This window comes from Pristiophorus japonicus, chromosome 13, assembly GCF_044704955.1.
Source record: "Pristiophorus japonicus isolate sPriJap1 chromosome 13, sPriJap1.hap1, whole genome shotgun sequence".
Taxonomy (NCBI): domain Eukaryota; kingdom Metazoa; phylum Chordata; class Chondrichthyes; family Pristiophoridae; genus Pristiophorus; species Pristiophorus japonicus.
Window position 1 is genome coordinate 102,635,163 of NC_091989.1, and position 23,378 is coordinate 102,658,540.

At 47.6% G+C, this 23,378-nt stretch overlaps 1 long non-coding RNA gene across 1 annotated transcript; it reads right to left on the minus strand.

Annotated features, from left to right (window-relative positions):
• Positions 1–495: 495 nt before the first annotated feature.
• LOC139278055 (uncharacterized) lies at positions 496–22,562 on the minus strand. Its single transcript, XR_011596210.1, has 3 exons — positions 22,524–22,562; positions 2,601–2,760; positions 496–2,251 (listed from the first exon to the last, which is right to left on the minus strand). It is a non-coding gene; the product is annotated as an uncharacterized lncRNA (long non-coding RNA).
• Between the last annotated feature and the right edge of the window lie 816 nt (positions 22,563–23,378).

The window sequence follows — 23,378 nt, forward strand, 5'->3', positions numbered from 1 at the left end:
ATGATGATAGTATTACGGAAGAGCAGGATGAGGATGATGGTGATGATCAGGAAAGCATGCAAGTGCCTGATGACGGAGCACGAGGTCGGAGGAGGGCAGTCCATCGTGCTCCTTTAACGATTGCTCGAGCCCTGTGCCAACAGCTCATCCGAGAACACTTCAATTACTGATGCCTGAGGGCTCTGCGACAACTGTTGAGCATGGACATGTTTATTTTTTGGAGTTGTTCCTACGCTGTGTTGTGTTAATGGAACATGATTCAGTTTAATGAAAAAATATTTTACTGAAAAGTTAATGTTAGTGTAATCAAATATTTGTTGTATCAAACTTTACTTTTTAATATGACTCTTTAAGATCACTTAAAAACTTTAAGATCACTTATAAACTTGTAAAGTTACAAAAGTTACAGAACAATTTCAATGTGAAAAATCTTACACTCTTAAGATCACTTAAACTTCAAGATCACTTTTTAGGTGCAAAATTAAATAAGTTACAAAATGTGAGAGCATTTACACTATGAGATCATTTAAAAACTCTAAGATCACTTATAAGTTGTACAGTTACAAAACTTACAAAATAATTTCAATTTGAAAAACGTTACTACAGTTACATCAAGAACAAGAACAAAAGCAGCAAAAAAAGGCTGAACCATCTCTCATCCACATCTCGGTGAATGTTCACTTCTTCATGGGGGTGTCATTTGATTGGCCGGGCTGTGTGCCCTGCAGCAGCTACCTCACCCAGGCTCTCCCTGATGGCCTGTGCCGTCACTTGCATGACCTCGGACATTCCCTCCCTGATTTCCCGTGTCAATACTGCTATTTCTCCCGTCAGTACCGTTACCTCTTCACCCACTGCACAGACGCTGCCCATGAGTGATCAGGTAAGGTCATTGGTCTCCACACCCAATGCCACAACCTGAACCGCATCTTTTGCACGCTGCAACTCAGGAGAGCGTGTTTCCAATCTCCTTCTCCTCTGCCAGATCTGCTTCGTGGCACCACTCCACTGGGAGCCGCGGGCTGGGATGGTGGGACGCTCGGTGTTCCAAATGGCAGCACTCAAGTGGGAGCCGCAGGCTGGGATGGTGGGATGCTCGGTGTTCCAAATGGCAGCACTAGAGTGGGATGCGCGGGCTGGGACGTTGCAGCCCTGGGTCTTGCTTCCGGCATCACTCCACTGCGAACCATGGGCTGGAATGGTGGGACAGTGGGTGTAAACTGCATCATTATATCACCAGCACCATTGGAACCCGCAACATCGGAATCAAAACCATGTAAGGTGGAACCAGAACCTATGCAAGGGGTTGAAACTCTGGTGTCTGCTAATGTGGGCCGATATATATTAAGTTGGAAGGTCTCCCCGAAGACATTTCAGTTATCGCCGTCTGCAGCCAACCTTGGTATGGATCGACTGCATCTGGTTCTTCTGGTTCTTGTTCTGGATCTTCAGGATCTTCAGGGTTGGCATCATCATCTTCTGCAAAATATATCAGAACAGTCAAATGTTTAGCAGCAGAGGAGAGGGCAGGATAGGTGACATGAGTACTCTCACAAATAGCAGGCCAGGCATCAGGTTGATTTGAAGAGCCACGATTCATTTTCAGGACTTACCCTCTCCCTCGCGTGTGGGCCCAGCTTGTGCTGTACTGATTGCTTTTCTCCATGTACGACTCATCATAGCAGCTACCCTCTGTTCCAAGGGTGTCAGTGGATGCAGATTTGGCACGCCTCCCCCTGTTCGAGCTGTTTCCCTTTTGTTGTGGGCCAATTTCTTCTGCAAAGATTAATATATAACTTTTTACAGAGAGCGTCTTTCTGCAGGCTGGGACATATACAGCTAGTCACATTTACAACTACGATTCCATTGAAAAATGAAAATATTACTTACACTAACTACTTGACCAAGGTCGTGCCATTTCTTTTTACACTGGCTTCCAGATCTCCTGGTATGCACCACTGCGCAGTAATCTTCTGCAACTTGGTTCCAGCGTTTCTTCATTTCTTTAGGTGGCACTTTTATGTGACCTCTGTTGCTGGTATCCAACACCTGCCATCTCTGCTCAATGACGTTAACAAATATCTCCACTTCCTCATGCAAGAAATTCTTTGTTCTTGGTGGATGTTGTTCCATTGCTGTATTGAATTGACACTCTGATTTTTCAAAACACACAGTCCTTATTTTGCATGCACCTATACAGCACTTGTTCTGGAAGTTTAGCAGCAAAAAAGCTGTGCTTGTGACTGGTCATCTGGAAGTAGAAAGCAACAGACGAGTGGTTAGCAGCAGGGCAGGGGGAAGGGTGACATGAGGAAGGTCACATAGAACAGGTTTCTTTGAAGGACCATGGCTACTCCATTATATCTAATCCACAGACACTCCATCACACTGCCCCAACCCTAGTCCACAGACACTGCATCACATTGTCCCAACCGAAGTCCACAAACACTGCATCACATTGTCCCAACCCTAGTCCACAGACACTGCATCACATTGCCCCAACCCTAGTCCACAGACACTGCATCACGTTGCCCCAACCTTAGTCCACAAACACTGCATCACATTGCCCCAACCCAGCCCAGGAAGTGTGCAGGACTTACCCTCAGTATCCAAGCAGGGGCCAACACCCCCAGTGGCAGTTGCCTGACCTGAGACGCCGATGAGGCCTAGCACTCGCACCTCGAGGTCGGTGAGTGGCAGGGTCTGAGGTGGGCCGCCGCCTGTCCTCACCTGCTCATGGCAGTTATGGAACTTCTTGGCCTGCAAAGATGAAAATGGGCATGGTTACCAGAGGGTCCATCTGTTCTTGTGGCACACACAGATAGCCACCAAAGCACTTATACCATACTGTCGGAATGTAATAGAGTCCTCTGTTTAATGGCCTTGGAAGTTGCAAGTAGTTCATCAGGAGGATATCGAAGTGCGGAAACATCTTATGAGATCTCAGAAAGCAATCTTAATAATGTGTAAAAATCATTCATGGCAAATAGGGTGCCAAACTAAGCCTATCTATGTGTCAAGCATTTTAGGAGACAACCCACAGAGTGTTGAGAGATAGCATGAGAACACCCACAGACTGCTGACAGGCACCAAAAGCATGAAAGCAAATAATGTGTCAGATTTATAATTGAAGTAATGAAGGAGTGCATCAATTAAAATTGTACTCACTCCAACGACCCGACAAAGATCATTGAACTATTTCAGCATTGTTTCCCACTCCTAGACACAGTATCTGAGGCAGAGACCTCCTCAGCAATTTCCCTCCATATTCCATTAAAAATAGCTGGCTGGGGTCGAGATCCACCCTTCCGATATAATTCCTGCCAACTTCTCCCCACAGCCCCCACAAGAGCTTCATTAGCCTCTTGAGTAAATTTCCTAGCAGCTGTCTGCTATCCTCCTCCTCCTCCATGATCAAAATTGAATTATAAAATGTTTGATTCAGCCCGGGTGTACTGCGCCTGTGTGTGGCTACGTCCTGCATTAGCGTTTGCGATTGGACAGCAGACCAGAAGAGCGGGATGAAAAAAAATTTGCGTGCAAATTCTGTGGTGGAACGCCAGAGTTAGCGCTAACGCTCCTCGTGAACTTTTATTTGGCGAAAGTTGCGTGCTCTGGCCCGAACACTAACCCGGCGATAAAATTTTGATTTTGCCGTGATTTGCGCCGGAAACGGGCAAAATCACCAAAAGCCGAAAATCCAGCCTGACATCTCCAAATTGTGTAAAGTAACTTCTCAGCACAAGTACTGTGAACAAACCCTTTCACACAAGCAGGTAAGTCACCAGCTGTGAAGAGGTGTACATCGGAGGGACTGGAGTGCATCATCACCCCCGGCAACCAAATTCTAATTTGATTTGAGGTTTTCGTGAAAGTTTTAAATTGTTACTTTGTGGGTTCTAGTGCCTTTGCAAAAAAAAAGAATGCAGCAGTGATTACTCAGTCCTGATTGGTCTATTTTCCTGTCATGGATTCAGCTCCCTCAAGTGTCACTTTCTTCTTGTCTTCCTTCCACTGGCGAGCTCCAGGAAGCCCAGGAAACCTGTGCAGCCAAAGTTAAACTCCAAAACCCACGTTAATATCCCTGCAATTGAGCAACTAACATATTGAACTTGATAACCCGCATCCCCCATGGGGCTTGCTCACACGCAGCCTAACGTGCTGTAGTTAAATGCGGAAATCGGCGGGTTGGAACCGGCTTACCGATGTGGTCGCATTTTTTGGGCTTTCAGCCCCCAACTGCACCCAAACCCACGAGCTCACCCACATTAACATTCCCCCCAGGCTCTAGTTATAGAGCCAAGGGTCTCTTATGCCTTTTAGCAGCCTTCTCAACTTGTCCTGCCACCTTCAAAGATTGATGTACATACACCCCAAGGTCGCTCTGTTCCTTCACCCACTTTGAAATGATACAATTAAGTTTATATTGCCTCTCCTCATTCTTACTACCAAAATGAATCACTTCACACTTCTCTGGATTAAATGTCATCTGCCTTGTGTCTGCCCATTTCACCTATCTGCCTATGTCTCCCTGAGGGCTATTACTACCCTCTTCACTGTTTTGTACGTTTCTGAGTTTCTTGTCATCCGCAGAGTTTGAAATTATACCGTGTACAGCCAAGTTCCGGTCATTAATATAAATCAAAAAGTGCAGTGGTCCTAATACCAACGCCTGGGGGACATCACTGTGAACTCTAGTTTCCTGTTTTGACTGTTTCCATGTTAAGGTAGTGAAAAGGGCTGTGTGGTTTTTAAAATTAAGTAATGTTTTCTAAGAGATGCTGTTCACAATTATTGAAATTAATTTCTAAAAATTCAACACTTTTACTGTTTTGATTGGGTTTATGTAATTAATCAGATATTATTCTGTGAGTCTCTTGCTGCGATGTTCTGCTTCGGTGTAATTATCGAAGTAAATAATGTTTAGGCAAGTTTTAGGAAATTAAAGTCGACATCTACAAGGTTGCCAACCCTCCGGGATTGCCCTGGAGTCTCCAGGAACTAAAGACTCGTCTCCAGGACACTGTTGTGAGCAACCTCGTGGGGAAATCTAGAACTAGGGGCATCATTTCACAATAAGGGTCACCCATTTAAAACAGAAATGAGGAGGAATTTCTTCTCTCAGAGAGTCGTGAATCTTTGGAATACTCTTTCCCAGAGAGCTGTGGAGGCTGGGTCATTGAATATATTTAAGGTAGAGTTAGACAGATTTTTGAATGATAAGGGAGTCAAGGGTTATAGGGAGCGGGCAGGAAAGTGGAGTTGAGGCCAAGATCAGATCAGTCATGATCTTATTGAATGGCGGAGCAGGCTCGAGGATTCAAATAGAAACATAGAAACATAGAAAATAGGTGCAGGAGTAGGCCATTCGGCCCTTCTAGCCTGCACCGCCATTCAATGAGTTCATGGCTGAACAATGGCCTACTCCCACTCCTGTTTCTTATTATGTTATTAGTATAACCCAGGAGAAAAAAATCACTGGGGCATTTTCTTTAAACAGTTCCATTTATTAGTTATAAAAATATCGGACATGGGAAAAAGGCTGTTGACTGATGGTGGTGAATCACCCTATCTGATGGGGAAAAGTATAACTACTTTCTAATTGGTGTAGGAAGGTGGTGCACTATGAGGATGGACATGTCGGGTGACCAATGGCAGGACTGTGGGGGCGGTTGGAGGCAAGAGGTCATCTGATAAGACTTCCAACAATATGTCCAACCAGAGTTGACAATGCTAACATCTATTGCTAATTCTGTTTGCTCCTGATTGGTTGATGTGTAGTGTTGGGTCTTGGAAGATGGAGATAGATGTCTGAGCAAAACCTGGGAAACTGTCTCAGCCTATCATATTCTAGCATTCCTATCTGAAAAAAGTGTTGAAGCAGTGCAGAGATACCAAAGGCATTTAAACTATGGTTGCACTTGGAACAATTTTTAGTATCAGCACCTGCCTAACTGCACATCTCCAAGGAATCAAAGATAAACCAATGAATTATTTAATTGGAGGCTGCGGTTTGTGTGCTTTCCTCACAGCTACAGACTGCCTGACTCCTGCTACACTTGCAGTTCTCATGAAGGTGGGCAAGGTGGCAGGCTGGTGTATACCAAGATCTTTCAGACTTTGTAAACAGCTGATGCAACAGCAACAACTTGCATTTATATAGCGCCTTTAAAATGTCCCAATGTGCTTCAAGGAGCATTATCAAACAAAATTTGACCCCGAGGCACAGAAGGAGATATTGGGACAGGTGACCAAATGGTTGGTTAAAATGGTAGATTTTATTAAGAGTCTTAAAGGAGGAGAGAGAAGTAGAGAAGTAGAGAGGCAGAGAGGCTTAGGGAGGGAATTCCAGAGCCTAAGGCTAAGTCAGCTGAAGGCATAGCTTCCAATAGTGGAGCGATTAAGATCTGTAATGTGCAAGAGGCCAAAATTGGAGGAGAGCAGAGATCTAGGAGGGGTGTACAACTGGAAAATTTTATAGAGTTAGAGATGGGCAAGGCCATTAAGGGATTTGAAAACAAGGTTGAGAAGTTTTAAATTGAGGCATTGTTGGACTGGGAGCCAAAGTTAGTCAGTGAACACAGGGGTGATGGGTGAATGGGACTTGGGGCTACAGCCTCCACTTTTGTGGTTATCGCCCAAAAATGGGTGTTATTTCTGGCATGGGCAGTAAAAAAGGGTTTTCAGATCGTCGGCTTCTCGCCCATTCTCAAAGCACCTAGTCTCCATTTTTGAAAATGGCCGTTACCGCGAGCGATATGAAATGGGCGGTAGCATTAAATCTCGCTGACCTTCTGCCGTAAAGTGTAGCCATCCTTAGCAACGACATGACAATGCTCGATTCCTGAGATCCAGGAGGTCAAAGGTCATCGTGACTGTTAAGTCCTGACTCTAATGTACTGACTTACACGAGACACATGCTGAAGTCAAGGTCACTCAGGACCTGCACCTTTAATTCCAGCTCTCCAGTGCCGCACTTGCCTGAGACCTCCCTTTATATACCTCAGTGGGACAGGTATGGAGTGTCTCCTGCAAGTGTACCCCTGGTGGTAAGGTATGCTTATTGTTGCAGGTCATATCCAGTTACAGTCATGTATAGCATAGTAAGATACAGTTATATACAGTAATGTGAGATACATGACATCACCCTCCCCGAAGGTCTTATTGCCTTTATAGATTCAGTCTCTCAGGTGGTCTGCACTCTCACGTGAAGCATCTTAGTTGTGGTTCAGTTGTTTGCCTTGGTGCCTGTTTTTCGTTCGGTGTGATTGCTGGTATCTCGCCTGGGCAGTCTGTTTCGTTCGGTGTGATTGCTGGTATCTCGCCAGGGCTGTCTGTTGAGACTGCCCTTTCCTCAGGTTGTTCCACCTGGCTGTCCACCAGGTGTGGTATGAGGTCCACATTGTAGTCTGCCTCTGGTTCTTCAGTGCTATCAGTGAATCTACTTTTTACTTGGTCTACATGCCTCCGGCAGGTTTGGTCATTGTCCATTTGTGCAACTAGTAGCCTGTTTCCCTCTTTGTCTTTTACTGTCCCTGCAAGCCATTTGGGACCCCGGACATAGTTTAGCACAAACACTTTGTCCCCTATCTCATTCCACCTCCCATCGAATTTTGGTCATGGTACTCAGTTAGTTTTTGACGCTTAGCCTCAACAATTTCATGCATGTCTGGGAGGATTAATGAGAGCCTGGTCTTTAACGTTCGTTTCATCATTAATTGTGCAGGAGGCTCCCCAGTCAATGAATGCGGACGAGATCTGTATGCCAGCAGCAGCCGCGACAGGTGGCTCTGCAGTGTGGGACCTTGGATTCTGAGCATGCCTTGTTTAATGATCTGCACTGGTCGCTCTGCCTGGCCATTGGAGGCCGGCTTGAAAGGTGCCGTCTTAACGTGATTTATATCATGGTCCACTATAAAATCATGAAATTCTGCACTGGTGAAGCACGGACCATTATCACTGACCAATATGTCAGGAATGCCGTGCATTGCAAACATTGTTCTAAGGCTCTCCACAGTGGTGGAGGTGGTGCTCGAGTTTAAAATGGCGCACTCGATCCATTTTGAAAATGCATCAACAACTACGAGGAACATTTTGCCCATGAATGGGCCGGCATGGTCTACGTGCACCTGCGACCACGGTTTGGTGGGCCAGGGCCAGGGGATTAGGGGGGTCTCCCTGGGGCATTACTGAGTTGGGCACAAATGGTGCACCGACGGACGGAGAGCTCCAAGTCCGCATCAATGCCAGGCCACCAGACATGAGATCTGGCTATTGCCTTCATAAGGACGATCCCCGGGTGCTCGCGATGGAGTTCCCGGACAAATGCCTCCCTGCCTCGTAAGGGCATAACTACTCGGCTGCCCCACATCAGGCAGTCTGCCTGTAGTGAAAGTTCATGCATGCACCTATGGAAGGGTTTGACCTCCTTGGGGCAGGCATCGCGAGCCTCTGCCCAGTCACCGGTTAAAACGCATCTTTTAACTAGAGATAACGTGGGGTCGTTGGTTGTCCAGGCTCTGATTTGGCGAGCCATCATGGGCAAACCTGTGAATTCAAAAGCATTGATTGCCATGACCATCTCACAGTCCTGTTCGTCGGACCCTTCTGTGGTCGCCAGGGGTAGCCTGATAAGCGTGTCGGCACAGTTGTCTGTGCCTGGTCTGTGCCTTTTCGTGTGGTCGTAAGTCACCAGCATGAGTGCCCACCACTGAAGGCGCACCGAGGTGTTGGCGTTGATTGCCTTGCACTCGGATAGTAGGGACGTGAGGGGTTTGTGGTCAGTTTCTAACGCGAACTTAGCCCCGAAAAGGTATTGGTGCATCTTTTTGACACCGTACATGCATGCGAGCGCCTCCTTCTCAACCATACCGTACCCGCGCTCCGCCCGTGAAAGTGACCTGGAGGCATAAGCAATGGGCTGCAATTTACCCGCATCATTGACGTGCTGTAAAACGCACCCGACCCCGTACGCTGACGCATCACACGTAAGGACTAACTTTTTACCTGGGTAAAAAAAGGCTAAAACACTCTTGGAACATAGAAGGTTGCGTGCCTTATTGAAGGCGCGTTCTTGGGCGCCCCCTCAAAACCAATCGCACCCCTTTCGGAGTACTCCAGCAGTGTGCTCAAGTTCTGCATAAAGTTCCCAAAGTAATTGAGTAGCCCGAGAAAGGCACGCAGTTCCAAGACATTCCGGGGCTTGGGTGCCATGCGAATCGCTTCAGTTTTGGATTTGTTTGGGCGGATTCCATCAGCGGCAATCCTTCTGCCCAAAAATTCAACCTCAGGTGCGAGAAGCAGACACTTGGATTTCTTAACTCTTAGGCCTACCCGATCCAATCTACTTAGTACTTCCTCAAGATTGCGGAGATGAGAGTCGGTGTCCCTGCCCGTGATGAGTATGTCATCTTGAAACACAACCGTCCCCGGGATAGACTTGAGCAGACTCTCCATGTTGCGCTGGAATATAGCAGCTGCTGACCTGATGCCGAATGGGCATCGATTGAACACAAAAAGGCCTCGATGTGTGTTGATGGTGGTGAGTAGCTTAGACTCTTCGGTCAGTTCTTGTGTCATATACGCAGATGTGAGGTCAAGTTTCGAGAAAAGTTTTCCTCCAGCCAACGTGGCAAATACGTCCTCCTCTCTGGGCAGCGGTTATTGGTCCTGTAGGGAGACTCTGCTTATGTTGGACTTGTAATCCCCACAGATTCGCACGGATCCATCAGGCTTCATGACGGGGACGATGGGGCTTGCCCAGTCGCTGAATTCCACGGGAGAAATTATGCCTTCCCGCAGAAGCCGGTCCAGTTCGTTTTCAATCTTTTCCCTCATCACATGAGGCACAGCTCTAGCCTTGTGATGGACTGGTCTGGCATTCTCTGTGATGTAGATTCTAACTTTAGCTCCTTTGAAGGTGCCCACACCTGGCTGAAAGAGATGTTCAAAACGGCTTAGAATTGTTGAGCAGAAGGTCCGTTCCTCTGACGACATGGCGTGAACATCATCCAATTTCCAATTAAGTTCTGCTAGCCAACTTCTCCGCAATAGGGCTGGGAGATCCTCGGGGACAATCCACAGGGAAAGTTGGTGCACCATCCCTTTGTGTGTGACTGAGAGCATGGCGCTGCCAAGGACTGGGATGATTTCTTTAGTATAGGTCCTTAGTTTGGTGTCGATCTTTGTGAGTTTTGGTCTGTTGCTTTTGTGCGGCCACAGCTGTTCAAATTGTTGAACGCTCATGAGGGATTGACTGGCCCCCGTGTCCAGTTCCATGTTGACGAGTATCCCGTTGAGTAGAACCCTCATCATAATTGGAGGCGTCTTGGTGTAAGAACAGTGGACATTGATCGTGTTAACCCGCTGTACCTCGGCGTCCCGTGCACTGTTCCAACCGTCTTCTGGTTCGCTTTCCGACCCTTCCGATTCGTAAACCAGCCAAGCTGCTGTTTTTCTGCACATGCGAGCCAGATGCCTTGTGTAGTTGCAGTTTCTGCAAACGGCATGCTGAAATCAACACACCCTGGTTGAGTGCCTTCCCCCACATCTCCAACACAGATCGTTTCCATTGTTTCTGAAGGATGAACTGCGTCTGGCCGATCTCCCTTGAGCTTCTCTCAATCTGTTGTTGATTGCTCGCATTGTGGGTTGATGAGGTGTGATCGGTCGTTCATGTGGCCCTTGATTTTAATGGCTTCTGACGCCATGGTCTGCTGTTGAAGGCCTGCTCTCCTGCCTTTGTCTGTGTGTGGGGGTAGCAGCTTGTTTCACAATGTGAACCCCTTGTTCCGATTCCTCGTTGGTTGTCGTACCCGAAGTATAGATCAGCCTCGTTTCTTCTTCGCCTGCCAAGAACGTCTGTGCGACCAGTGCTGCTGCCTCTAGAGTCAAGTTCTTAGTCTCTATAAGCTTTTGGAATATGCCTGCGTGACCTATTCCTTCAATAAAAAAAGTCTCTCAGTACTTCTCTCTTTAGTTCTTCGGGGAACTCACATGAACGAGCCAGCCTCCGAAGTTCCGCCACGAAGTCAGGTATGCTTTGGCCCACACAGCGTCTGTAGTTGTAGAACCTGTGTCTGGCCATGTGTAGGCTGCTCGCTGGCTTCAGGTGGTCTCTCACCAGAGTGGTCAACTCCTCAAACGACTTGCTTGCTGGTTTCTCGGCTGCCAGCAGCTCTTTCATTAAAGCGTATGTTTTCGAGCCACAGCTGGTCAAGAGATGAGTTCTTCTCTTGTCTGCCTTATCGTCGCCCAGCCAGTCTTTGGTCACAAAGCTTTGCTGGAGCCTTTCTATAAAGTCATCCCAATTGTCTCCAGCATTGTATTTCTCATCTGAGCTGTTGGTAGCCATTCTGTGGATTCTGTGATCCTGTAACTCGTCGCCACTGTTAAGTCCTGACTCTAATGTACTGACTTACACGAGACACATGCTGAAGTCAAGGTCACTCAGGACCTGCACCTTTAATTCCAGCTCTCCAGTGCCGCACTTGCCTGAGACCTCCCTTTATATACTTCAGCGGGACAGGTATGGTGTGTCTCCTGCAAGTGCACCCCTGGTGGTAAGGTATGCTTATTGTTACAGGTCATATCCATTTACAGCCATGTATAGCATGGTAAGATACAGTTATATGCAGTAATGTGAGATACATGACAATGACATGCGCAGAAGTGAAGACAGAGAGAGAGGGAGCTCAGAGGGACTGAAGGCGTGGCTGGGTGTGGTGTGGCTGCTTTGGGAGGAAGGAGGGAAACTTTAGAGCTTCACGGCAAGTAGGCAAACAAAAATTAGCTGTTACCAGCCAATTATTTGCCCGAATTTGGCCTATAATGGAGAGAGAGGAGGAGGCATCACAGCACGCTGTGGAAACTGATGCTGGAGAGTGCAGTGAGGTGGGAGAGGAGCACTTTGGTGGGCACAAAAGAGCCAGGAGGTTCTTGGACGAGGAAAATGCCTCCCTCCTGCTGGAGGTCGAGTTACGCTGGGGTGATTTGACACATGGAGGGTGTAGGAAGCCCACCCCAAAGGTCTACCAGAGATATGGACCGAGATAGCAGAGGTGGTCTCGTCGGCGACCAACGAGGTTCGTGAGGGCAACCAATGCTGCAAACGATGGAACGACCTTGTGGGATTCGCAAGAGTAAGTATTACATTGATTTACATGTACTGAAGTATTTACATAATTTGATTTGTAACAGTCATGAGTGACTATCGTCAGATGTGAGGAATTTCACTTAAAACGGGAATGCTTTACTCAAAGCCTGCGGTCACGGTGTATGTCTTTAGGTAAAGAATGATAATTTTCATAATAATCATGATTACATCTGACAGTTATGTGTTGTATCAGTCTCTGTGACAGAACCTAACAATGATATCACACAATGATCTCATGCCATGTTGCCCTGTCAACCTTTTACAGAAGAAGCTATCGACGATGAGGTCCATGCAGAGGCGAACGGGTAGGCAGCCACCAGTCCCCAGTGACATCACTGAGATGGAGGAGCGAATGCTAGCAGTCTTGGGGAAGCACCCTCCGGACAGCCACGGACACATCTGCAGGCCCAGAAGTGATGCCATGTAAGTAAAGCTTGCACCATTGCGTGATGTGAAGTCAATAGATGCCACATCCACTCATATCTGGCCAATCATATATGATAGAGGAATTCTAAAATTGTCTTAGAAATAATGATGGCCCAATGAAAATCATTGCAATGCAAGTGTGTTGATGGTCATGATGGTGATGTCTGCAATGATTTTGAGAGCGTTGGTGCTTTTGCCGTGCATATGCTGTGTGTAGCGCTGGACTCACCTTGTGACCCTAGCACCCCCTTCTCCTCCAATAACCTCATTTGTGTTTTGCAGCTCAGCCAGCAGCGCGTCCCAAGGAAAGACCACAGAGGCCAGAAGGTGGGGGTGCAGGGTCTGATTCTCCAGACGATCTGGTGCTGAGGAGCTCCGATTTTCGCCCATCAATCCACTGGGTCTGTTCTCCACGGATGAGAGCGCGGATTTTGAGGAACCTGCATCACCACGCTCCAGAAGCAATTCCATCCCAAGGCCATCTTGTGGTCCTCCGGTCATTCCCACCTCCACTCTGGAGATACCGGCCCCTCGCCACAGGGCAACCCATTTTTTCCCCAGGATGGCGCCGACCCTGCGGAGGTATCATGGACACGGCAGGTCTGTTCCACGAGTGCCACATGACAGCGGAGAGATGGTACAATTGTCCAGGAGGACTGTAGACATTGGTGTCCAGCTCATCGAAGCATTGGGGGGCATATCCCGACAGCTGGCCACCATGACCGAATACATTTCGCGGATGGCGGAGGCCCTGGATGAGATAGCCAGAAACACTTCTGGCACAGGCCTCCCAGTAGTCCCCGAGCATGGCACTCCACCCCTAGGTTCCGCACCACCACTGCGAATGACAGATGAGAGCAAGGACCAAGATCCTGCTTCTGCATCAGATAATGTTGCCCCCTCGGCAGCCCCTGCTCCCATACCCATGCAACTACCACCTCTGCCTTCATCCCCCCCACAATGAGGCACTGCCTGAGGAGCTTCTCAGCCAGGCAGTGTGGAGTGAGGAGGGGAAGGGGTAAAGGTCGGGAGAAGAAGGGGAGGGGGGAAGGAAAGTGAGGTGCATGTCTGCAGGTAATGGCTGTATTATATCTCCATCTTAGTGTATGCAATTTGTTATAATGTATGGGGGCTGGGGACCACTCCACTGCTTTGCCTTTGTATTCTGTGTTGCTGGACATGTTGAACATTTGATTGCTGTCAATGGTGGAAAAAGTGGTGTGTGGGAGGGAGTTCGGTGTTATTGCCTGTGATACTTATGATTTCAGACCAATGTTGGAATAATTTTTTTTTTATTGATCATAACCTTGTTGCACAGTGTCAGATAGCTGCACAGTTATACACTGGTGATTCATTAAATAAAACTTAACTTCAATTAATGTAAACTTTAACTGGCACCAAGCTGATGGGCACCATTGATGTCTGAGCTGCACACACACAGAAGTATGTCAGCGTTGTCACTCACATCAATGCTCTTTCAGGCAAATCGTTCAGATATCAGCTCCTCGCGTAAGAGTCTTACAGCTATGATTTCGCCCATTCTGATGATTCCACCAAAAAAAATGGGCGGGCAGTAATACTTTTTCCCACATTAAGCACATGAGGAAAATAACGCTCGGTTATAAGTTTTCGAACAATGCCCGCCAGTTTCTATTTTGTGCTAAAATGGGCGCTATATGGGCATTATACATAATTTCAGCGGTAAAATGGGCATTAAGTGGGCATGAAGCAAACAAAGAGGAGGTTCTAGCCTTTGGTGTTTGTTCGGATACAGGCAGTGGAGATTTGGATGAGTTCCAGTTTATGCAGGGTGGAAAATGGGAGGCCAGACAGGAGAGCAGGGTCTAGAGATAACAAAGGCACTGATGAGGGCCGAGTCCTTTTTTTAAGAAAAAAGTGTCTTCCCATTCATTACTTTATTCCTTTCTTTGCTCTCACTTGGTCCATTTCTCACTGCTGTTGTTAAGAACATAAGAAAAACAAGCAGGAGTAGGCCATCTGGCCCCTCGAGCCTGATCATGGCTGATCTGATCCTGGGCTCAGCTCCACTTCCCTGCCTGTCCCCCATAATCCTTGACTCCCTTACCGCTCAAAAATCTGTTTATCTCCACCTTAAATATATTCAGTGACCCAGCCTCCACAGCTCTCTGGGGCAGAGAATTCCACAGATTTACGACCCTGTGAGAGAAAAAATTCCTCCTCATCTCAGTTCTAAATGGGCGACCCCTTATTCTGAAACTATGGTCCTAGTTCTAGATTCCCCCACGAGGGGAAACATTCTCCTTGCATCTACTTTGTCGAGCCCCCTCAGTATCTTATATGTTTCAATAAGGTCACCTCTCATTCTTCTAAACTCCAATGAGTATAGGCCCAATCTACTCAACCTTTCTTCATAAGTCAGCTCCTTCATCTCAGGTTGGTCTTTTGTATGTTACCTTGCCTACTCTACTGCAGTTCTTTGTGCACCTTTTCCATTTTTCAGCCTCTTTTATCTCCTTTGCATTAATATGCTCCCTGTTCTTAACCGCGAGTGGTAACATTAAACAAATGTGCAACCCTCCAGTCATGAATTGGAAGAAGAGCTGGAAAATGGAGCAGACGTGTCGGAGAGAGTGACCAGTGACTGGAGGCTGGGGTTGAGGAGGTGAAGAGGTAAGTTCAAAAAGGGCGAGGAACAGCTTCTACTTCTCCTCCAGCAAAACCACACACTATTCCAGGGTCATCCAGGAAAGCAAAGATTACCAGCTTCTTTTCTCCACTCCCAACCTTCTCCTCAAACCCTTCATGCTCCCCCCCCCCCACCACTCCTCCACCCTCACTTCTAACAAGAGTATGTTGAGCTCTTGGAAATCTTTATCATAAAGATTGAGACCATTTGTTCACCTGCATCTGCTGCTTCACCCGTCCCCCTCCTTTAGCCCAGAAAGCCAGGACTCCTTCTATTGTGTTCCTTACACAGATGAGGCTGCACACAGGGAGATTAAAGTAACAGTGACCTCAGTCTTTAATAAGACACTCCAGAGTGAGGAACAGGCCTTAGGGGCTGGTTTATATACAGTGCTCCCAAGGGATGCTGGGATCCTTTGGGAATTCAGGGGATGAGCTCCTTGGTGTTGGAACATGGGAGTGCATGCTTTACAGATACACAACATCACTCCCCCGCCAAAGTCAAAGTGAAAACTATTTACAAGGTGAGGCCGTCGGGAGCCTTTCTTTCCCTGGTGGACCGCCTCGGTACAAATGTCTGTTCTGGTGTGTTGGCTGTGCCCTTGCTGGGCTGGCGTGTTGTTGGCCCTGCAGGGCTGCTAGGTGAGCCTGGCCGTGCTGGGTTCGATTTCCTGGTCTGGCGTGGTGTCATTGATCCTTTGGGTGTGTGTTGTGGGCTCGAAAAAGATGGTGTCTGCTGTGCGTTGTTCAGGGCAATCAGTGAACCACAACCTCGTTTGGTCCAGATGCTTCCTGCAAATTTGTCCATTGTCTAGTTTGACTACAAACACCCTATTCCCTTCCTTAACTATCACCGTGCCCGCGATCCACTTGGGACCATGTCCATAGTTTAGCACATACACAGGGTCATTCAGATCAATTTCCCGTGACACAGTGGCACGACCATCGTTTACATTTTGTTGCTGCCGCCTGCTCTCTACCTGATCATGCAGGTTGGGGTGAACCAGCAAGAGTCTGGTTTTAAGTGTCCTTTTCATGAGTAGCTCAGCCGGGGGCACCCCTGTGAGCGAGTGGGGTCTCATGCGGCAGCTGAGCAGTACTCGGGACAGGTGGGTTTGGAGTGAGCCTTCTGTGACTCGTTTAATGCTCTGTTTGATGATTTGTACTGCCCGCTCTGCCTGCTCATTGGAGGCTGGTTGAAACGGGGCCGAGGTGACATGCTTGATCCCATTTCGGGTCATGAATTCTTTAAATTCGGCACTGGTAAAACATGGCCCGTTGTCATTGACCAGTATGTCAGCCAGGCCGTGGGTGGCAAACAAGACCCTCAGACTTTCAATGGTGGCGGTGGCGGTGCTTCCTGACAATATTTCACATTCAATCCATTTTGAAAAGGCATCCACCACCACCAGGAACATTTTACCGAGAAACGGGCCCACATAGTTGACATGGATCCTCGACCATGGTCTGCAGGGCGAGGACCACAAACTTAGTGGTGCCTCTCTGGGCACGTTGCTCAACTGAGCACATACGCTGCATTGCCGTACACAGGACTCTAAGTCAGAGTCGATACCGGGCCACCACACGTGGGATCTGGCTATCGCTTTCATCATTACTATACCCGGGTGTGTGCTGTGGAGATCCGAGATGAACATCTCCCTGCCATTTTTTGGTAACACTATGTGGTTACCCCACAACAGGCAGTCTGCCTGAATGGACAGCTCGTCCTTTCGCCGCTAGAACGGCTTGATTGGCTCTTGCATTTTAACGGGGATGCTGGCCCAGCTCCCATGCAGTACACAGTTTTTTACAAGGACAGCATAGGATCTTGGCTGGTCCAAGTCCTAATCTGGCAGGCTGTGACTGGTGATTTATCATTTTCAAATGCTTCCATGGCCATCAACAAGTCTGCGGGCTGCGCCACCATCAACAAGTTTGCAGGCTGCGCCATTTCCACCCCCGTGGTGGGCAATGGTAGCCAACTGAGAGCATCCGCACAGTTCTCGATGCCTGGCCTGTGGCAGATGGTATAGTTATACGCTGATAGCACGAGTGCCCATCTTTGTATGTGGGCAGAGGCATTAGTATTTGTCCCCTTGTTTTCAGCGAACAAGGATGTGAGGGGCTTGTGATCGGTTTCCAGCTCAAATTTGAGGCCAAACAGGTACTGATGCATTTTCTTTACCCCGAACACACACGCTAATGCCTCGTTCTCAATCATGCTGTAGGCCCTCTCGGCCTTAGACAAGCTCCTGGAAGCATAGGCGACAGATTGCAACTTTCCCGCAACATTAGCTTGTTGTAATACACACCCGACTCCGTATGACGACGCGTCACATGCTAGCACAAGTCTTTTACACGGGTTATACAATACAAGCAGCTTGTTGGAGCATAAAATGTTTCTGGCTTTCTCAAAAGCAATTACTTGGTTTTTTCCCCCATACCCAGTTCTCAGCTTTGCGCAATAACACATGTAGGGGCTCTAAATGGGTGCTTAACCCCGGTAAGAATTTACCAAATTAGTTGAGGAGTCCCAGGAATGACCGCAGCTCCGTGATGTTCTGTGACCTGGGTGTGTTCCTGATAGCCTCTGTCTTGGCGTCTGTTTGCCGAATGCCATCCGCTGCGATCTTTATCCCCAAAACTCCATTTCTGTTGCCATGAAGACGCATTTTGACCTCTTCAGCCACAGCCCTACGCGATCCAGTCGCTGGAGGACCTCCTCCAGGTTTTGGTGTCCCAAGCCGTGACCAATATGTCGTCCTGAAAGACCACCGTGTGTAGTTCCGACTTGAGTAGGCTCTCCACGTTTCTCTGGAAGATCGCTGCAGCCGACCGAATTCCAAATGGGCATCTGTTGTAGATGAACAGTTCCTTGTGCATGTTGATGCAGGTGAGGCCCTTCGAAGAATCCTCCAGCTCCTGCGTCATGTAGGCCGAAGTCAGGTCGAGCTTGGTGAACGTCTTGCCTCCTGCCAGCGTCGCAAATAGGTCGCCTGCCTTAGCTAGCGGGTATTGGTCCTGTAGTGAAAAACGATTAATAGTTAATTGATAATCCCCGCAAATCCTGACCGTGCCATCACTTTTGAGTACTGGAACAATCGGGCTGGCCCACTCACTGAATTCCACTGGGAAGATGATGCCCTCGCATTGCAGCCTGTCCAGCTCGATTTCCACTCTCTCCCTCATCATGTAAGGTACCGCTCACGCCTTGTGGTGAATGGGTTGTTCCTCTGGGACCAAGTGGATCCGCACCTTCACCCCGGAAAAGTTTCCAATGCCTGGCTCAAAAAGGTAAGGAAATTTGTTCAGAACCTGGGTACATGAGGCCTCATTGACATGTGATAGCACTCGGATGTCATCCCAGTTCCAACAGATTTTGCCCAGCCAGCTCCTTCCAAACAGTGTGGGGCCATCGCCCGGGACAATCCAGAGTGGCAGTTCGTGCACCGTGCCCTTATAGGTGACCTTGACCATCGCGCTGCCCAGGACAGTGATAAGCTCTTTGGTGTACGTTCTCAGTTTCGTGTGGATGGGGCTCAGGGCTGGTCTGAATACCTTGTTGCACCACAGTCTCTCAAACATCTTTTTACTCATGATGGATTGGCTAGCGCCAGTGTCCAGTTCCATGGCTACGGGTAAGCCATTCAATTTTACGTTTAGCATTATAAGTGGACATTTCATCGAAAATGTGTGCACCCTGTGTACTTCAGCATCTGCCTCATCTCTCTGAGGCTCGAAATTGCTTTGATCCACCATGGACCGATCTTCCTCTGCCACGTGGTGGTTAGCAGGTTTTGCAGAGCTTGCAGCTCGTTTGCAAGCTCGCTGGAGGTGACCCATTGTTCCACAGCTCTTGCAAACATACCCTTTGAAGTGGCATGAATAGGCTGAATGGAAGCCTTCACAATGCCAACAAGGTGTGAATTGTCTTGCATTCATCCTTTGTTGGGGACTCTGAGTCATCTGGGTCACCTGAGGCCTGCTGGCATTTGCAGACTCGTGGGTTCTGCCCTGTACATTTCTGCTCGCAAACACAGTTCCAGTTAATTTATGAACATTGCTAGCACTTATGTGCTGAGAGATTTGTTTGGTGTTATTACTGGTGGACATAAACGCCTGTGCTATCGCAAAGGCCTTACTGAGGGTCGGTGTCTCTACAGTCAAAAGTTTTCGTAGGATGGTCTCGTGGCCAATGCCCAGTACAAAAAAGTCTCTGAGCCTTTGCTCCAGGTAGCCATCAAACTCACATTGTCTTGCAAATCGCCTTAGCTTGGCGACGTAGCTCGCCACTTCCTGACCTTCAGATCGCTGGCATGTGTAGAACCGATACCTCGCCATCAACACGCTCTATCTTGGGTTAAGATGCTCCCAAACCAGTGTACACAGCTCCTCACACGACTTATCTGTGAGTTTCTTCATGAGGCTGTAGGTCGGTGCCCCGCAGACTGTGAGGAGGACTGCTCTCCTTTTTGCAGTGCTTCCTTCTCCGTCCAGCTCGTTGGCTACAAAGTACTGGTCTAGCCGTTCGACATAAGCTTCCCAGTCCTCACCCTCCGAGAACTTCTCCAGGATGCCCACAGTTTGCTGCATCTTTGCGTTGGATTCGTATTCTCATCACCAGTTATTGTGTTCTTAACACAGATGAGGCTGCACACATGGAGGTAAAAGTAAAGTGACCTCAATCTTTAATAAGACACTCCAGAGTGAGGAACAGGCCTTAGGGGCTGGCATATATATGGTGCTTCCAAGGGATGCTGAGATCCCTTGGGACTTCAGGGGATGAGCTCCCTGGTGGCGGAACATGGGAGTGCATGCTTTACAGATACACAACACCTTCTCCCCTAAGTATGAACCTGTGTCTTTCTCCAGTTTCTCTCCAATTTTCCCTTCCTGCCCCAAGCTCACCTTACCCATGTGACTCCCCTCCAGCTCCCTTGACATCATTCCCACGAAACCCCAAACCACCCAACGTCCCTTGCTGGGCCCCATGCACGCTGACATTGCAAATTGTCTCCGCTCCTCACGTTATGTCTCTCTTGCTTTCAAAACTGCCATCATCAACCGCTCCTCAATAAACACACCCGTGAATCCTCCGTCATTGCAAACTACCATTTCAACTCCAACCTCCCTTTCCTCTCCAAGTTTCTTGAATGTGTTGTTGCCTGCTTAATTTTTGCCCGTCTTTCCCACAACTCCATGGTTGAATCTGTCCAATTGGTTTTCCGTCCCTACCACAGCACTAAAAGGGTTCTATCCAATGTGATTGATTACATTCTCGGTGATTGTGATCGCAGTGCATTATCCCTCATCCAGCTTCATGTCTATGCAGCTATTGATACAGTCAACCACACCATCCTCCTTCAATTCCTTTCTTCTGTTGTCCAACTCAGTGGGATTGGCCTCACATTGTTCCACTCTTGCCTATCCGATCGTAGCCAGAGTATATCTAGCAATAGCTTCCCTTCTGGCTCCAATACTTTGTACAACCAGCCAGGGAGCAGTCTCTTTTAGAATTAATGATCTCATAGTAAAGGATCCTCTTGGGGAGAGTGATCTTAGCATGTTCGAATTTCAAATTCAGTTTGAGGGTGCGAAACATGGGTCGGAAACTAGTGTCCAAAACCTAAATAAAGGCAATTACGAAGAAAATAGACGAAAGGGTAAGACGGTAGATAAGCAGTGGCAGACATTTAAGGAGATATTTCATAACTCTCAGCAAAGATATATTCCAGTGAGAAAGAAAGGGCCCGAAATTGATGAAGGTCACGGCCCATCCAAGTGCCGCCCAAAGTACCACCGATGGCTGCCGAGGGACCGGGCGCTACTTTACGAGGAACATTCCTCTAAAAGAGGTGGCAGTACTGACTGGCAGCAAAATAATGGCTTACACAGTCAATCTGGACGGCAGCGGGCGGGAGCTCTCAATCTTAGCAGCAAAGGCCCAGGAAGGGTGGAAGACCTGCAAATAAAAAACATTACAAAAAAAAATAACGGAACACCTTCAGGGGACCCCATCCAGGTAAGTCGCTGTGAAAATAAAATTTTAAATATGTTCACTGACCTTTTTTCCCGTTCTTCATACCTACTATCGGGTTTAGTCCTGCCTCCGCTCAGCGGTCCTTCCCCCTGCTAACGCCGACTCCCACCCACTCCAATCTGATATCTCAGTGGGCGGGAGGCCACTTGCACTACTTGGCCGCCGGAGGACGGCAGCAGGCAGTTCCTGGTGGTGTTCCCCTCCCAGCCACTCCAGCCCAAGTGGAAACTGGGAGAGAGAGACAACCGGAGCCAAAACTCGGCGGCAATCACCGGCGGCAGCAGGCAGTTCCTGGTGGTGTTCCCCTCCCAGCTACTCCAGCCCAAGTGGAAACTGGAGAGAGAGACAACCGGAGCCAAAACTCGGCGGCAATCAGTGGCAGCAGGTGGCAGTGGGCGGTAAGGCCACCAATATCCGACCCAAAGACTCTATGAGAAGGATGGACCATCCATGGCTAACTAAGGAAGTTAAGGATGGTATCAAATTGAAAGACAAGGCATACAATGTTGCGAATATTAGTGGTAGGCCAGAGGATTGGAAAATGTTTAGAAACCAGCAAAGAATGCATAAAAAGTGATAGAGAGTGAAGATAGATAATGAGAGTAAACTAGCAAGAAGTATAACAACAGACAGTAAGAGCTTCTACAGGTGTATAAAAAGGAAGAGAGTAGCTAAAGTAGACATTAGTCCCTTAGAGGATGAGACTGGGGAATTAATAATGGGAAACAGAGAAATGGCAGATACTTTGAACAAATATTTTGTATCAGGGTAGAAGACAATAAAAGCATCCCAGTAATAGCAGATCAGCAAGTGGCTATAGGGAGGGAGGAACTTAAAAACAATCACTATCACTGGAGAAAAAGTACTAGGCAAGCTAATGGGACTAAAGGCAGAAAAGTCTCCTGGACCTGATGGCTTGCATCGTAGGGTCTTAAAAGAAGGGGCTGCAGAGACAGTGGATGCATTGGTTGTAATATATCAAAATTCCCTGAATTCTGGAGAGGTCTCAGTGGATTGGAAAACCGCAAATGTTATACCTCTATTCCACAAAAGAGGGAGATATAAAGCAGGACCCTATAGGCCAGTTAGCCTAACATCTGTCATTGGGAAAATGCTGGAATCCATTATTAAGGAAGTAGTAGCAGGACATTTAGAAAATCATAATGGCCGAGAAATCCCTGTCACAGCCTTCCCGCGGGCAATCGGATAAATTAAAGAAATAAATGTGCACGTTACATTTTCTCCTGCGTTTCCGTTTCTCTGTTGAAGATTCCCGGGCAGTGTATGATGTCACGCCGCCCAGGAATGCTGCGCGCGCAGCCTGTGGCTCCCTTTGGAGACTGTCCCCGCCCACAGGAGCTGTCAAAAGGAGCTCATTTAAATAGGCCACGCCCCCGGTTTTTTTTAGACTTCAGTCCTGCAGCAGCTTTAGAAATCACTGCAAGGCTTTGAAAGGTAAGATTTTTTAAAGACTTTTTAATCTTTTAGAATAATTTAAAGATTGTCTAATTTATTTTAAATATTTTAATAGTTTTAAACACTTCAAAAGGAAATTAAAGCAATGTAAAGACTGTTAAAATCCTTTAAATAATTTGTATTAATTATCATTAAACAGATGAGTAAAATGGATGTATTTAATGTTGCCGTCAGGAAAATGGCTCAGAATTTCTCTGACGGTGATCTGACAACACTCGTCAATGAGGTTGCGGCGAAACGCCTCCAGCTCATTGGGAACGCAAAGTTGAAACCACCGCAGAAAGGACAAATGGCAGCATGGAATGAAATTGCGATGGTTGTTAGCGCCAACTCCACCGTTCTACGGACAGCAGAACAATGCCGCAAGAAATTAAATGATTTGTTGTGATCTGCAAAGGTTTCTATAGTTATAAGAAATTTCAAATGTTTTTAACCTATTTCAATCATCATCATAGGCAGTCCCTCCAATCGAGGATGACTTGCTTCCACGTCAAAAAGTTCCCAGGTGTTTCAATGATGGACCTAAAATTCCAGGTCCGAACTAAATCTTGAAGGGTGGAAGATGCCTGTGCTTGGATTTTTTTAACGTGTGGTGACCGTTGCACACCAGCCACC